The 17,684-nt window shown below is 37.7% G+C and overlaps 1 long non-coding RNA gene across 2 annotated transcripts in view; it reads right to left on the bottom strand.

The window, feature by feature from the left end:
* LOC112653820 (uncharacterized) overlaps window positions 1–16,657 on the bottom strand; it is a 32,170-nt gene extending 15,513 nt beyond the window's left edge. Inside the window, exons 1-4 of one of the 2 annotated variants that reach the window (XR_007409659.1) lie at window positions 16,491–16,657; window positions 11,207–11,287; window positions 7,463–7,801; window positions 5,420–5,558 (exon numbers count right to left, since the gene is read on the bottom strand). This is a non-coding gene — a long non-coding RNA (uncharacterized LOC112653820). The remainder of the gene's footprint in view (window positions 1–5,419; window positions 5,559–7,462; window positions 7,802–11,206; window positions 11,288–16,490) is intronic. The other variant, XR_003132553.2, reaches the window with a different exon arrangement.
* Between the last annotated feature and the right edge of the window lie 1,027 nt (window positions 16,658–17,684).

Genomic DNA, 17,684 nt, shown 5'->3' with positions numbered 1-17,684 from the left:
GGGTCTGCCCCCTAATGAGTGGGGAACCTAAAGCAGGACCCACTCCAGAGTCCTGGGATCATGACCCGAGCCAAAAGCAGGTGCTTACCCGACTGAGCCACCCTGTGCTTCACCAGAATACTTTTCTGCTGAATAAGACCAAGAAGCCTGACTGAAGTTCACCTCTAAGCTGATTTATATTTTTCAACAATAAAACACTTTGACACTAGAGACTCATTTTAAGTTCAAAAGTGGGATATTTGTGAAAAAATTGTTTCCCTGGACAGTGCCCTATTTGTTCAATGCTATCACATCAAAACTCTGTGTTGAGCAGTAGCTATTTTGGCAATATTGTCATGTTTATTTCTTTCTGTGATATCGTTAAAAGGCAATCCAGATTTTTGAAACAGAGAATTTTTGAAGTTCTTATGTCAAAGTTGAATCATTTTTAAAGTTCTGCAGAAAGTAGAAAGATGGGTAGTTTGCCTATTTGTATTTACCCGTGAGTGCACAAATACGCCTCTGGGAGAGAAGAACAAGCAGTATTTATATGCTCATAAGGATGACATGGATCTTCAACTCCTGAAAACACAGGGCATAGGTCAAAGCTCTGTTTGGCTTTTGTCCAACATAGCCTGAAGGTATTATGGAGAGATCATCGGGGAGCAAACACCAGTGCAAACCACATCGTGACTGTCAGAAATCTGGTTCCCTGTTTTAAGAATTCCAGAAAGTAGTCTGGGAAATAGTAACACCAGAAGCTTCCTTTGATTCCCTCTTTGATAAGATCTCTTCTCAGAGGGCTTGAAGGGAAAGAGAGAGATAAAAGATGATATTGACAAAAGTTCTAGCTGCTTCAAAGGAAATCCATGTGGTTTGCATGCCTTATATAACTCTTCCTAAAAAAGGAAGACAGCTGTTTGCTGTACGAAGTTCCAGACTGCTGTGGCCAGTAGCTTCAGGCCACTAATTACAGTCTCAGGAGGCATGAGAGAGGCACACTCTTTTAAATCCATCTCATATCCTTCAATATCCTCAATTTCTTCTAAGTATGGACTGCTCCTCGTGACCTGAGATTAACCTAGAAGAATCAGGTATTTCTCTAACTTGCTAAGGAGTTGTTATTACAGTTCTTGTTGATGAAGGGTAAATGTACGGCTCTCAATGGGCACTTGCTGAGTTTCCACCCTACATCGAGTGCAGAGCAGATGTTGCACACATTTGAGTGACCACTTAGCTGGAAAAGCTTTTCTCTAGCAACAATGACTTGTTGGCAGGGCAGCAGCAGAGTGGGCTGGAAAGCACCAGGGTGGGACTCAGGCCACCCTGGCTCTTGCTCTGGCTCAGGTACGAACTGCCTGTGTGACGTTAAATGAGACCTTGTCCCTCTGTTGCCATTGGTGTCCTTACTTAAATCATGAGAGAACTGACTGAGATCACATCCAAGACAGTGTCCAAGTCTAAGCCACGCATACAACACTTAATTTCAGAGAAAATTTTTCCCTATTTATGACAAAAATTCACATGTTGCCCATTCAGGTAGGCCACACATAACAGAAAATGAGATACCTGACCTGTAGTTACACTCATTCAATTTATAACATGGATACATAATATGCTTGACCTATGTCATGAAAAACGTTTTACATAGAAAATATCGGCAAATATTTTATTAATAATGTCTGGTTATTAGGGAATATATCGAGCCATTCATAAATATCATATAATACAACAATAATAGTAAGAATGAAGGTAGTGTTTACAGAGTTCTTATCACGTGCCAAGCCCTGGTATAAAGGTTTTAGATATATTCACTCATTCGGTCTTCAAACCAGCCTCGGTATTAGAATTTATAACTCTTATTTTAGAAATTAGAAACTTGAAGAAAGATTACTGAATAAATGTGTAGGAGCTAGGGTTTGAACTCTGATAGTCCAGCTCCAGACTCTGTGCTTCTCAGCATTCTGTTACTTGAAGTTGTAGGTATATCTGGAGAGCAGGTTAACCCAACAATTTATTTTGTGAGACTATCATGAGAAAGTTCAAAGTAGAATTAGTTCGCATCCTATTTGTATAGTTTATTACCTCTGCAACCTGAGAAAACTATTTGATCTTTCTAATATTTAGTGCCTTCACCTGTAAAAGGAGGATGATATTATGCAGAATCGTCACATGGGTTTGATGAGTCTAAAAAATGTAAAAATATCCAGCTCAGTTAACAAAGTAAGTCATTTATTTATTTAGGGGGTATTTATGGAACACCTACTATGTGCCAAGCACTGGTATAAAGATTATGGCAGTAAGCAAAATGAATGCCATCATGGAACTGACAATCTTTGTGGGGAGACAGAGACTTTTAAAAACATTAAGATAACAAGAAAATTGCAGGTTGTTATCAATAAGTGTTTTAGCTCTTTTTTGTGTTTAACAAACCTAGGAACTTTGTAAGTCAGGACTTCTGAAAATGCGTAGATGGCTCTTTGCTCCATGGAATAACACGAATGCTTGAAATATAATGTAGGACTGGAGGGAGGACTTCCAGGATTGCTTCTTCACCTGCATACCTGGTATCAGGACTGAGATGCCTGAGACTCGGCCTTACCTGGGCTGCAAACATGTGGCATCTCCAACATGTTGAGATTTACGCAGAGAATTAAAAGAGGATGATATAATACTGAGTGACTGGGATATTAATTTGGGAAATGTTCAAGGAAAGCCTCTCTGGGGAATTAATGAAGTTGACACCTGAAGATGAAGAGGATCCCAGAAAGTGAAGATGAGAGGGAAGGATTCCAGGCAGAGCTCCTACAAAAGCCTTGAGGAGAGAGCAGGGAGCACAATGGGATATGGAATGAGATAAGGCCATTGATATGGACAGGGACCAGGGTAAGTATAGCTCCCTAAGCCAGGTTAAAGGGTTAGGATGTCATTTATAAGACTATGGAAAACCACTGGGAAATTTTGAGTTGGAGAATGATAGAATATTAACATAAAAAGAAATGGGGCAGCCCCAGTGGCTTAGTGGTTTAGCACTGCCTTCCACCCAGGGCATGATCCTGGAGACCCAGGATCTAGACTCCTATCAGGCTTCCTGCATGGAGCCTGCTTCTCCCTCTGCCTGTGTCTCTGCCTCTCTCTCTCTGTCTCTCTCTCTCTCTCTCCCTCATAAATTAAAAAAAATCTTAAATAAAATAAAAGGAAAGAAAAGAAGAGAGAAGAGAAGAGACGAGAAGAGAAGAGAAACATAAGAAAAGAAACAATAACAGAATGGAGTCCTACTTCACTTTCTTCTGGTCATGTCCACGACAATCCACCTCTAGTATCTTCACACTGGCTCCTAATTATTAACTTTGTCTCGTATTCTGATCATTTATGAAACGGAACATTCAAATATCTTTCCTTCCCCAACAATATGCATAGATGATGTTTGCAGAGTTAATAGACATCTAAATGGGGACAGGATATTTAGGGACTGCTGAATCTAATAAAAAGATGCTGCTTTCACTCCAAATCTAGACAAAAGCATGTCATTCGTGTATTATTCATTCAGGCATCTATTTACTCAGCTGCCTTTCCATTGACCACTAGGTTTCAATAAGTACTATTAACAGAAAAATGACCATGATACCGTTTCTGTTTTCATAGCATTTCAATATCACAGAGTATATTTTTTTGTAGAAAGTTGTATTGTAACACAAAGGAGGAAAAACGGTGTCTGATACCCCAAAGTAGAAAACACTGAAGATTGTTAGCAAGCTCTGTGCCTGGCAAAATACACTTTAATTAAAAGGGAATTTATGTCAACTGCTTATGTCTTGACCCGAGAAGCTCCTGTCATACTTGTAGAAAACACTATATTTGGGTGCTTCTATCAAGATTACTTAAGCAAACTGAAAATGGAAGTCTTCCTTATGGTCTTTCTGTGCAGTGTTTGTCCATCATCAACAGTCCTCAGGAGCTGAATTCCTTCCACATGAAAGGAATTCCAAAACTCAACACATTCCTTAGCTTCCAAAGCAGAACCAAAAACTGAGACAATTGTTCCAGATGAATGGCACAAACCCATGTGCACACATGCGTGTGTGCAAACACACACTCACAGACACTTATTTTGCAGACAGCAGACTGGTGAGAAACACCTTAGCAATTGCTTCTTTCAGTTTATCTCTTATCTTGTACTTACCTGTAAATAACTATTTTTTTTCTAGATAAATATATTTATCCAGACTTCAAAGTCATGGTTTTTAAGGCTAGGATTGACCAAAATAAACATTTCAGACTTGAAATTCTCAGTCTCAGGATAAATTTATTCTCTGTAATCTATTACTGGCTTTCCAAATGGAATGGATCATCTCATTAACACATTCACCCCAAAGTCAAAGGTGGAGTCAGTCTCAAAATCAAGATCATCAGAAGTTTGTTATCCATTTTTGGTTTTTCTGAATCAGGTTTTAAATATTTAGATCTAAATTATTTTTCCTACACTATCTTTATTAAAAACATAGAAGTAGAATTGATACAAATACCCATCCTTCCATAACTTACCTTCCGTAACTCATGCAGGCTCCCATTGTTATACCAATCTTTGTATAAACAGCCATAAAAATCATGTTATTGCATTTTCTCTTTCTATGGCCATAGTGCTCAATCATTCGGAACATGATGTCTAGAGTCAAATTCTTGGATCCTAATCCTGTCTCCATACTTGCTATGTGACTTGGTCAGAGTTACTTAAACTCTGTGTCTCAGTGTTTTAATGGGAACATGATACTGATAGCTTCGCAGAGAGCCCAAACATTTCCAGCAAATGAAAACTAAAGAGCAAATCTGAGAGAGGAAGTGTACACTAGAAGTACAAGAGTTGTCAGAACACCAGGCACTCCGTTATAATTAATAGTTCACTGTCATAGAGGTATCTGACCAGTTATCATAAAGACCTTCAAACAGGCTTCTACTCATTGATTTATCAATTCAACATTAGGGTTAGAGCAACAGGAGGAACAAAAATATAAAAGATAATTCTCTTAACTCTAATAAATTTAGATGAGTATGTATGAAGGACAGGGATTGTTGAGAAAATGGAAAATGACAAATCAACTTCTTAAAAATTGTTATTATTCACACTCTCCTCAGGGAATACTAGAAGGATGAGAGGCAAGGAAAATATAGCCTTTTAGAGATAGAATCAAGGAAAGAAAAACAAATATCTAAGGAATAAATTTCATGTACCAATCTGAGTATTAAGGAACAGTGGAAAGACATTGGTAGAAAGGGAGAGTAAGTTGGGATGGTAGTGAAGCAGGCCTCAAAAATACAAATGTCCTGATATGGAGGGTCAAAAATCCAAAGATGAAGCTCTCTTAGCCAATTATAATTATGACAAAAACTAACTTTGAGAACATAAAGCTAGAGCTTTTAATTTAGTGACAGTTATTCTGACCTTGCTTCGGAGTCTAGAGAGGTTCACCGATTCTCATTTTCAAACCAGATGTAGTGTTCCCACTTGGGTAGCAGCGAAGTATGAGATGGTACCATAAATGTCTTCCACAGCGATGTTGACCAGTATAAAAACAGGTAGGCTGGGAAAGAATTCATATTCTTCAGGGACTAGTAACACAATTAGTCCTTAATCACAGATTAATACACAGGGGACAGATTTTGAATTCTAACTCTCTACCAAGCCTTGTATTGGAAAAAAAAATGCAATAATTAAAAATGTGGCCTCACACATTTGAATGGCCTGAAATCAGATGTCCAATCTTGAATTAGTCTCTCTGATATCATAATTTATCTGCCTATATTTAATGTGATCATCAGTGGATTATTAACAAAACATCCTACTTTTCATGCCTATGTTCCCTTCTCAGAATCTTCTAACTGAAGAATGGGCCAAGAGATGGATTTCTAGAGCACACATATATTTGATTCATCTTTGCCTCTCCAGTACCCAACATAATATATCAGGGGTCGGATATTCAGTGCAGCTTTGTTGAATGAATGAATGAATGAACAAATATACAAATTGATTGTTGAGAAAATGGAAAAATGAATGATTACGTGAATGATGAATGCAAAAATAAGTTTGTTAGAGATCCTTAATAAAATAATGAATCAATGAATCAGTGAACTAATGAGTTTTACATTATCCCCATAATTACTACTCCTTGTAGCTACTATGCTATGGAGAATAAACTCTGTATTTTGTACAGTTAAGTCAGGTGCAGTCAGCTGACTACTTTTGTTAAGTATGTGTGGGTTCGGCATATTTTTCTGCCTCGTTGAAGACAGCTTTGTTGTAGAAGTTAGCTTTAAATTGATCCTTGAAGAAGGCCGTCCAAAAATAGCCCAGCATGAGAAGTCCGGCATGCTGTTGCTTTCACTTCCCTAGACTACTCCCCTATGAAAAATATTTTGATTTAGTTGGTTCATTTCATGTGATGGCAGTATGAATGATCACTTTATAGCGGACATCAGCAAAAGGATAGGAATTTACCATTAAAACAGAGTGAAACTGAAACTATTTTGGCCTCCCTCTGCTTTCCTTGAAGATAAATGATTATGATGTCAGTGCAATTTGAAAGAATATTAAATCAGAAGCTGAATATACCTAGCAGTTCCAACTCCCTTATGTCACAAGACCTGGATTCTCTTGAACTCTAAAACTAAGATGATTCCCTCATCCTCAAAATCCAAATGGTGTTCTGTAACTCATTTCAGGACACACTGAGTGAAAAAAAAATTGCTTATACTTTTTTACACTTATAATTGACTACATAATCTGGTTTTCTTTCAGATGTTTTCTGAACATAACTCGGATATGTAGAACACACCAGACCCTAAACACTCATCAAAGGAGACAACAAATATACACCATAAGACTTCTATCTTACAGTTTTTAAGGTTTTTCCCATTTTACTCTGAGAAGATCCCTTTGGCATTTCTTTTTGGACCTCTGAGAAGAGTGTTCAAGGTGATGGTAAATTGGGGGAATGAGCCTCTGATTCTGATGGGAAGAGGAGACAGGGACTGAACTTTGTTGCATGCCTGTTTGTGCTAATACTTGTGCTAAATACCTGTGCTGGGCTGCATCATAGCCCTGCAAAGATGGACACTCTAATTTTTGGAAACTGTAACTAGATTACCTTGTGGACTTTTTTTTTTTTTCAGTTGAAGGAAGATTCCTTATTTATTTATTTATTTATTTTTTATCGGAGTTCAATTTGGCAACATACAGCATAACACCCAGTGCTCATCCCGCCAAGTGCCGCCCTCAGTGCCCGTCACCCAGTCACTCCAACTCCCCACCCACTTCCCTTTCCACTACCCCTTGTTCATTTCCCAGTTAGGAGTCTCTCATGTTTTGTCTCTGTCACTGATATTTTCACTCATTTTCTCTCCTTTCCCCTTTATTCCCTTTCACTTTTTTTTATATTCCCCAAATGAATGAGACCATATAATGTTTGTCCTTTTCCGATTGACTTACTTCACTCAGCATAATTCCTTCCAGTTCCATCCACGTTGAAGCAAATGGTGGGTATTTGTCGTTTCTAATGGCTGAGGAATATTCCATTGTATACATAAACCACATCTTCTTTATCCATCATCTTTCGATGGACACCGAGGCTCCTTCCACAGTGTGGCTATTGTGGACATTGCTGCTAGAAACATTGGGGTGCTGGTGTCCCGGCGTTTCACTGCATCTGTATCTTTGGGGTAAATTCCCCGTAGTGCCATTCCTGGGTCATAGGGCAGGTCTATTTTTAACTCTTTGAGGAACCTCCAAGTGGATTATTGTAGTGGATGTGATGTAATCACAAAGTTCCTTATAAAAGGAAGGTAGGAGGTTAGAGAGGGCCAAAGACAATGTGATGAGGAAGCAAGGATTGGAGAAAGGTGGCCACAAGCCAAGGGGTAACAGATGACAGCCTCCAAAAGCTGGAAGAAGTGGGGAATGAGTTCTTTCCTGGACCCTTCAGATGAAACCTTCTCTGTTGATCCCTTCATTTTAACCTGGTAAGGCTAATTTTTGGACTTCTGATCTCCAGAGATGTTGGACAATAAATGTGTATTGTTTTATACTATTATGTTTGTGATCATAAGTTACAGCAATAATAGGAAACTAGTGTAGTGTCTTTGCAGTATTTTATGAAGGATTCACAGCACTACGAAGGAAGAATACCTTCTCCATTTTATAGTGACATCAAAGACTCAGAGAGGCTCCCTTGAGTTCTCACTGCTACTTAATAATGGGGCTACAGCTCCAATCCAGATTTGTCAGCCATGATTTTTTCCCCAGGATGATGTAACCAATAATTTGGCCCAGATTTCCCCCTCTCGCCTATGTAAACCAGATAGATTGTTCGCACGTATGAGTTACCTAGGAGCCCATTCTGCCCCATAACCCATTGCTTCCATTGGATGAACACCACTCATAGTGGATTATCCTGAAATCTTGCTTTAATGTATTTCTTCCTTCACCCAACTATAAATTTTGGAACTATTTGCTTTGCAAGGGGAGGCAGGAAAGAAGGGAGAAAAAAGTGAAAGTCAAGACAGATATTACTATAAGAATCATGGCCCGGAATCTGTTTCCCAGCATCAGAGTATGGAGGAATGACTTTAGGGCTTTTATTTTTCCTCTATAATTTCAGCAGGAAATTACCCAACACCCACCCCCTCCTGCCAAAAACACTGGTTTTGAGGGATGTTCTTGGACATGATTGAAATGGATCCCCTTTCCCTAAGCTACTAAGGAGCTGTACCTAACATGTTTAAGGGCAGCTTGGCCTTCTTCCAGAGGAGATGCTATCTGATTTACTGCAATGCCTACTGTGATGCCTGCACAGCTTGACTTCCCACCTGACCAGTGGGAAACATCTGCAGGAGAGTGCCTCCCTTGGCAGCTGTGTTCCAAGGAAAGGGAGGAGGCCAGCCCAACAGCTGTCTTTATCTGTTACTGATGTGCACGAGAGTGCACGTTTCTTGGTTGTTGTTTGTCAAAGAGCCTTCAAGCATGGAAGTCATTCCTACTCCACTTCTTATTGAGATCCTTCTGAAACTCATTTGGGATTCTCAAAAAATAATAATAATTCCTCCTTCATGGAGCTCAACTAGAAGATGTTAAAGCAGATACACATTTTATGGATTAGTCCCTCCTAGTATATTTCCACTGTTTTCACTATAAAAATGAAGTCATAGGGCAAAGAACTAAAACATGTGGATGCACAGCATTTCAGCCACCATCAAACTGATAATGAGACTTGGCATGTTGGCAAGAGTGAGATCGGGTACTAAGAAGTGCAACGGTAACTAGTGTTTCCTTTACACGTTTCTTCTATCAGTTTTCCAAATTCTCTTCCTCCTGCCATCAAATATTTTCATTTGAGAATGGGTAAAACAGTCTTCAACAACTTTTGTAATCAATACCTAGCCTGTTTGATCAGTTTCAAATTTGGCTCATTTTACGCAATCCTGTTGTTCTGCAGAATGCATGTGGAAAGGGAATGGGAAGGTAATGTGGAATAAGGGAGACTGGGGAACAATATAGAGGGCCTGATATGTTTCAATAAAACCTATTACTAGGTATCACAGTTTTGGTTGGGTTAAAGTAAAGCAAAACTCTAGAATGAGTATCTTGAGCCTAGTGGTGTTTTCTTGTTTGTGATATTCTAGTTCTTTACCAAACAGAGGAGTGTAGAAAGAAAAGTCTGTAGTGCATTTTAAGAAAAATTGTAAGTCTTTAAATGGATAATGTGAACTTGGGGAAGAAAACACTGGTGAGAAACATGTAGGGGTTAGATGGTAAAGAATTTTTTAAAATACCAGCCATTGAGAAAGTACTAAAAGGTAGCATTGGTTGTTTTGATTTTTAATTTTAAAAACATGCAGAGAGAAAAATTTGGAAAAAAAGTGGAATTTATCAAAACATAGATGCTTTTTTTAAAAAAAAAACATACATGCTTATATGTATTGTAATATTTTAAAATAAGTATAAAGAAATGAAAATTGAAAATTTACATTGATTTCCAGAGCAAAGAAATCCAGTGAGGTGAATTTTCTTAGAAGACAGAATTGGGAATGTTTTCATGCCCATTTTTAGTAAAAATTGAAGATGATAATGCATACCTTTGAGTAAGACTTTGGAGAGTATGCTGCAAATCAGCTTATCCTATGAAACTTCTAGTTTTCAGACTCTTCCACTAATTTCTTAATAGAACAACAAGAAAGTTTTGTCTGCTTTGCTATCTCAAGGGCTTTTCCATTCTATTTGGTTACACTTAGTTGCCCTGATGAGTCCACAGTTTCACTTGGACCACCTATTGAATTCTTGTCTGGTGAATCCTGATCCGCTTTCTTAGCCCTCATTTCAAGCACCATCATTTTTCATGTAAGTACCTCTCCTTCCTTAGGAACCCAACATATGTTGTAACTATGAATGTCAAGAAAGGCACTTAAATAAGTCTACCTGAAATTACATTTGTCTGCATTATTTACACTTTCTTTGGTTGACAAACTCCTTGAGAAGATAAACGGTGCTGTTTTTATCTTATATCATCTCAAGTAAATCCTACAATGCCTAGGACAGAGATGAGATAAAATACATATTTGTATTTGTTACAAAGTAAGAAGTTGATAGATTTTTTAAATTTTCTATTAACTAATTGCATATATATTCTTAAGTATGAGACAAATGATAGAAAAGGACCAAAGATAAATGATAGACACTTTTAATTGAAGGTACTATGCTTCAAGGCTCTATGCCAATCTTATTATTTATATTGCTTCATTTAATCCTTTCAACTATTTGTTCTTTCAAGAAAAAATGAGCACCTACTATGTGCAAATATCAGTACACATTATATGCCTACTTTTTCATACAAAGAAAATAAGACCTAGAAAAATTAAGGTCACAAAGCACGTAAATAGAAAGACTAAGATTCAAATATGGGTATGTTTGAATCCCCATCTTTCAAACTTTTCATTAAAGGACTTAATTAGACATGAGCTATTCTTAACTGAAAAAAAATGACTTAAATTTATTCTTACCATATCACAGGCACATTGATATGTATTTCTTTTCTAAAAATATTAGAGGAAAAGCATTCTGAAACATCCCTCACAAAATATTTATGGTTTTTAATTACCAGAATCTATTTTATAGACAACAGATTCTAATCCTTAATAAACTGTCAATTCCTTCTTGCAACTAAGAAGAAAACATGATCACCTGCGGTCAATATTTTGTGACATCCATTTTTTGTTTTAGGACTCCTTGATTTACAAGTAACAGAAAACCAGCTTCAGTTATCTAAGGAAAGGAAAAGACAAAAGAAAGAGGTAGTTTATTGGCTTATGGTACTAAAAAAAATCTGAGGTAAGTTTATTTTAGTCACTGTTGAGACCGAGGGGTTCATATGCACCAAGTCCCAGTGCCTTTTTTTCATTCATATCTTCTCTTTCTTGTTTCTCTCTCCTCTACTTTTATCTTGTTCTAACTCTAAACCTTTATTTCTTTTCTCTTGCTTCTATTCTCAGACAGGCTTTCTCTGACTTTAGGAAGTTTGGAAGCTACCTAACTCTAGGATTCAATACTATCAGCAAAAGAAGGCACAAAGACCTCTTCCTAATTAGCTCAAACAAAAGTCCATGGAAATACAGTCAGTTTTATTTATCCACATTAACTATGTTCTATACAGTTGCCACAAGCACTGAATGAACCAATACTAAACCGTAGCTCTTAGGTGTGATACAGGAACATGGACTCTGTTCCTGTGAGCCTCTGGTCATGGCATTCTCATAAACCAATCAATACATAACCTTGCTTTATGTGTGTTCTGTTTAAACACATCTTATTTAATATGTGTGTTGATTCATAAACATTAAACTCATAGCCAACAGCAATGTATCTTATGCTCAAATGAAGACTAACTTACATTCACATTTTTACATAAGGCACCGCACAGCCTTTTTGCTGTTGGGAACACTAGACAGCATTTCAGCTACTGCTTGGGGTCATTTTTAAACAGTAAAGCACAAATCAAAAGCACAAAAATGTGGAAAATCTTTGCATTAACTAGACCTTGAAAAGGAAACTTGTTTATAGTGGAAGAGCAGAAATAAAAAGTCAGAGCTTCATCATGTTTGACCTCAACTGGGGATGTATACATCGGGTAAGAAGTATTTTGCTGTTATGTGAATGTCTGTAAATGACTGGAGAAACATCGGGATGGCTTATTTGAGTGTTACAAGTACACTTCAGAAAGTAGAGTAATTCAAAATATGGAGTCCATGAATAAGGAGGATGAACCCTAAATATTACTGGTTGTGTAAGACTAAGCTAGAGTTGCCTACTAACTTCTGGACTAAAAGAGAATATGTCTATTCCCTCTGAGCCAAATGGACAATTAAGTCAATTCAGTACAGTCACCTAAGGAAAAGAAATGTGACAAGCAAAGAAAATAGGAGATTGGATGGTAGGTGGGAAAAAGATCTACTAGATAATCCATCACAACCCCTCTCAGTCTTCTCGAATAAGAGACATCATTTCTTAAGACTTTTACCTTTTTGAAATTCTCTCCTCTTAGCTTCTAGTTTTCTATATATGTAATTGAAAGGTGTGGCCTAAGTACTATTTATTAATTATAAAACATCAAATTATCCTACATAATAGTATATGTTCTATCAAAAAATTTTTTTGAGAGAGAGGGGTGGGAAGGGCAGAGGGATAGGGAGAGAGAGAAAATCTTAAGCAGACTTTATGCCCAGCACAGAGCATGTAGGGGCTTGATCTCATGACCCTGAGATCATGACCTGAGCTGAAATCAGGAGTTGGATGCTTAACCAGCTAAGCCACGTAGGCATCCCTATGTTCTATCAACTTTTATCCATAATTTCCCCTAAAGGATCAAATTTAATTTGGGGGTTACTCTGCTCTTATTTCTTTTATTGGAGGTTAATAACTAGTGAAGTTCCTATGTTATCTGAAAAAAATTCATCACTTCATACTAAGGTCAGGCCAAATTAACCTTTATTATTTCAAAGATAAGGAAAAAATGCTATTTTGCCTTCTTCTGTATCAAGTCCTGGACTTGTTGCTTCTATAGATAGTGCCTTTCATCTTCAGAAATACTTTTTTTCTGAGACAAGGAAACTGAGGCTTAGTTTGGTAAAATATTTTTCCTCATTTATATAAAGATTCAGTGAGCACTGCTTGAGTTTCTTCTTGATATTAGGCCTGTGCTTGGTGTTGGAGATGTAGTGTTCCCAAAGACAGAGAGGTAAATGGAGGGTTAATTATTGTATCCATTCAGGAAATAATTGATTCTTAAAGGAGCCTTCATACTAACATTGGACTAGCTCGAGGGGACAATAAAAAGGCTCTGCCTTTTAGGAAGTGTGCAGTCAAGCAAGAAATACTTCAGCACAGTATGAAGAGTGCTAGTCCAGAGGTGAGCACAATTTATATTAGTAGCACACATATGGAAGCAAAGATGAAGATTGGTAAAAAAAAAAAAAAAAAAAAAAAAGGCATATTAGTGACATCTTAAATGATGAGCAAATGTGTCTGATGTGATCAAAAGATTTGGAAATCATTATAGCAGCTTACTATATTTAGTAATATATTTATATTATTTGGTTGACTCTAGTCCTCTGGGTTTATACAAGATGGCACTTCCCTTCTCTGTTGACCTGAAGCCTTGTGAAATGTGAGTGGAAGTGGTACTTCAAGGTGAAAACTTTCAGAGCCAACATGCTAGGGGAACATCAAATGCTCCCATGCATTGAAGATCATCGCTTCTCATGGGAATACAGGACCACTCAAATATTGCTCATCAAAATAATAATTCCCTGGAACATTAGGAATTTGTACTTTGGGCAAATGGTTCTGGGACCGAATAAAGTACCAAAATCATTGTGTTAAAGTGGTTAAAATGTGTTTCTTTACCATGGTGTTTTCTGCTACTCTCAGTATGCTGGTAAGACCTGTGAAATTACAAAAGGAAGCTCATATATGTTGCATTCTTGATATTTGTTTTACCTACATCACTAAATCCAACAGATATTTTCCATTTTCACCTTATTTGACTGTTCGGGGATATTTGACACTATTGCCCTCCTTGACTACCATGTCTTGGTTTATTTATTCATCCAAATGTGTATTGACTATTCCAATAACTAGTTGTTGACCATGTCACATGTGCTAGACTTTGTGCTCATCGCTGAAGATAAAGTGTGAACACAAATAGGTGTGAACCATTCTTTCAAGGAGCTTGCATCTACTGGTCTACTGGTGAAGGTGGAGTTTACATCAACAAAACGATGCTTAATTTTAAAAAAAAAAGTGCTTAATTTAGTTCAAGACCAGTAATCTTGAAGGGAATAATCTTATAACCAAGGAGACTGATCTATCTAAAAAGGTGATGAAAAGGATTTACTAAGGTTAAGTACTTGCGGGTGACAGGACAGGGAAAGAAGCATTTCAGAGAACCCAAAATGGATAGAAAAAGATCAGAGCAAGGCTAAGAAAATGTTAGTAAGTGTAGTGTGGCTCAAGCACAAGAAGAAATAATTACTTGACAGTAACCACAGGTCATGAAGACCTGATGTAGGTGTGTTACGATTTGACTCTAAGCAGGTTGGTAATCCCTTGAAGAAGTTTGGGATGGAGGGGGGCTTGTGGAGACGGGATGCTCTTTCTAACCTTTATCACAGTTCTCATCGCACATTTATATGGGATTCCACCTGTAAAAGTTCACCATTTTGTTCCTAGAATCCACTCGAGCAACTAGTCCATAGTATTCTACATATTTTTATTGAATGATTGATAGAATGAAATATGTAACACTTTCTGTCTTAAATCCGTCCCCATAGATTCTCTACAAATTGAAAAGCAGTTCTCTGATTTACAATTTTTCCAATTCCACGATTTAAAAAGCAACATCCTAATTGAATGGTTTTCAAACTTTAATGTGAATGTGAATCATCTGAGGATCTTGTTAAATGGCAGCAACCGTAGGGGTGGGGCATAAGTTTCTTCAGTCCCAACAACTCTTGGGTGAGGCTGATATTGGCAGTCCTGGAATACACTTGAGTAACAACGTCTTGTGCATTGAATCCAAACCTGTACGTATGGAGCAGAGTGAATTCAGCACATTACCCTCTCTGCCAGTGGTTCTCCTAAATGAATGCCCATAAAAATAATCTGGAAAGTCAAAAAAAAATATGGCGTCTAGACCCCATCACTAGATATTTGGAATCATCTGATCTAAAGAGTGTGAGCATTGAAAGTCGGAAACAGTTCCCCTTGTAAGCCTAATGAGCAGCCATGGCTGAGACTTAGTGTTTTATATGAAAGTCCACCTCTGGATTGCTTGGAGTTAAAGCCAGCCACCTTGCCCTCTCCCCTCACTGCCAGTCTCTCGCCAGCCCCTACTTACTTTGCTCATTAGCCTAGCTCCTGCACAGATGGTGCTTGTGGGCATGCTGATGAGTTCCATCACCATCAGGCTGCTCATTGCCTGAGGGTGCAGCAAATAAATCGTCTGTGCAGGTGTAATAGGGAGAGGAGGAACGTCTCCTCTTGTGATATATTCTATCAAAATCAAAATCCCCTTGGCTGACTTGCAAGGAAGTATACTTTGTCATGTTAATATGAAAGAGAGCAAATGACACCTACATATATTTACTTTTCTTTTTTTCTTCCTTCTTAAAAAAAAAAAAAAGCCTTCCAGATGTTCAGAAGCTCAGCATTTAATATCCCATCTTTGACCTTTGAGTCTTTTGCCATCTGCCACAGAGGGTGTTTCAGCAAGCAGACGTGAAGAGGTATTTGATAAGATTAACTCAGTGGTGATACATTTTGGATGACCCCATGTCAAGGTAAAAATTTCAATAATAATAATTAATCAAATAAGGGTTCTTATGTATCTCCCCAAAATTTCCTGACAGCATAAGCCTCTTGCTACAATGTGAGACAGAATAACATCCCAACACAGTCTCTTAGGTTTTTGTTAAATTATACATTTTCCCTCTTTCATTGGTGCCAAGGATGGCTTACTTCTAATTTAGAAGCATAACTACATTTGGCCTTTAAAGAGTTAACAAAATTCCAGAAAATGCAATATCAGTAAGACCAGTCATAGAATATCAATAATGAAGATTGAATATTAAGGTAGTTATAAGTTAACTTAACCAATCAATAGAAAGGTACTGCAAACAATTGCACATTTTTGGAAAAAAGGAAAACAAAGCCCCAGAAACTAGAAGAATATTGTGTCTTCCTACGATTCTTACTCTTGAGCCTGTCTGCTTGGAACACCTAACATATTTTCAAAAGTCTCATTGACAGCTCATCATTAACATTGTCTCATGCTATAACTTCTATTTTTTTTTAATTTTTTTGCATGAAGTGCCCCTCCTTTTAGGCTGGGGAGTTTTTAAATTTCCTATTCATTTTAAATTTCCGATCTTCTCCCCTCTGATTATTCATTCTGAGCAAACAGATATCTCACCAGGCTTACTGTTTGCTCTTCAACCAGCACATGGACCTTTTTACTTTCACTTGGATGCTAATACAATTCACACGTCCTTGAGGACAAGTTCAATTCCAAATTTTGTTTCTGGGTGTAAGAGGAATTTAACCAGTGCAGAGACAGCTGGTGGTGGGTGTGTACTAATGAATCTCTGGCCCATTGGGTGCAAGAAGAATTAATTTATGAGATCATAAGGGAGGTTTGTGACTCAGAAAGTAGTTCTGACAACTTAGTGGGAGTGATAGTAAACTTTTCTAGTGGGACTAAGACTGGGGTCTCTTAGTCCAGAACTATCATTGAGATGTATAAATGCCTTTTTCTTGAGGCTCAAGCCTTATTCTGTTTCAGGACTTAGAGCCTGAGCTGTGGACTGGTGGTTCCTCAGTCATCCTCTTGTCTGTGCTCTCATTAACAGGAATGCCTCCTAGAAACTGGAGTATTGATTAAAATTCTTAGATGCCAACTCAGTTGCTATTTGGAGCATTTTTAGTGTGACTTGTGAAACTAGCTGGTAAGCTAGGTTTTGAATGAAACCTTCCCGAGAACTTATATCTTAATAGTTATCAACACAATACATGTCAGTAATCATTGATTTGCAATACTTCAAAATCAGGAGGGTACTAATGAAATTCTTCTATAGTCAAAATAACTAGTTACCTCACCACAGAAAGTCTGAAGGAAGTCTTCCTTGGGAAAGACACTTCTTCCTTCTTATAGACTCTCCCTGAAGGCATTCTTCCCCCTGAAATGGCTTCTAATTCTCTAATTTCTTTGTAGTGTCCTTTCATCAAGTTGGAGTTAGCTTATTTGTTCTAACATATCTTTATACATACAGTTTGAATTAGAATCAGATTCTGAATCTAGATTTGAACCCTATTGGATATGTGTAACTTTGGGCAAGTTTTTTTCTCTAATTGCACTTCTGTAAATGGAAATAGGGAAACACTTTAACATGGGGCACCTAGAAGGCTCAGTTGGTTGAGCGACTGAATCTTGATTTTGGCTCAGGTCATGATCTCAAGGTCATGGGATCTACAGAACCCTACATCTGGCTCTGCACTCAGCAAGGAGTCTGCTTGAGATCCTCTCTCTCCCTCTCCCTCCACCCATGCCCAACTCCTGAGTGCTCTCTCTCTCTGTGTCTAAAACACATGAGTAGATCTTTTTTTTAAA

Source organism: Canis lupus, chromosome 3 (assembly GCF_003254725.2).
Source record: "Canis lupus dingo isolate Sandy chromosome 3, ASM325472v2, whole genome shotgun sequence".
Lineage (NCBI taxonomy): Eukaryota > Metazoa > Chordata > Mammalia > Carnivora > Canidae > Canis > Canis lupus.
The sequence above is the reverse complement of the archived record's forward strand: the minus strand, read 5'-3'. Positions and strand labels throughout refer to the sequence as shown.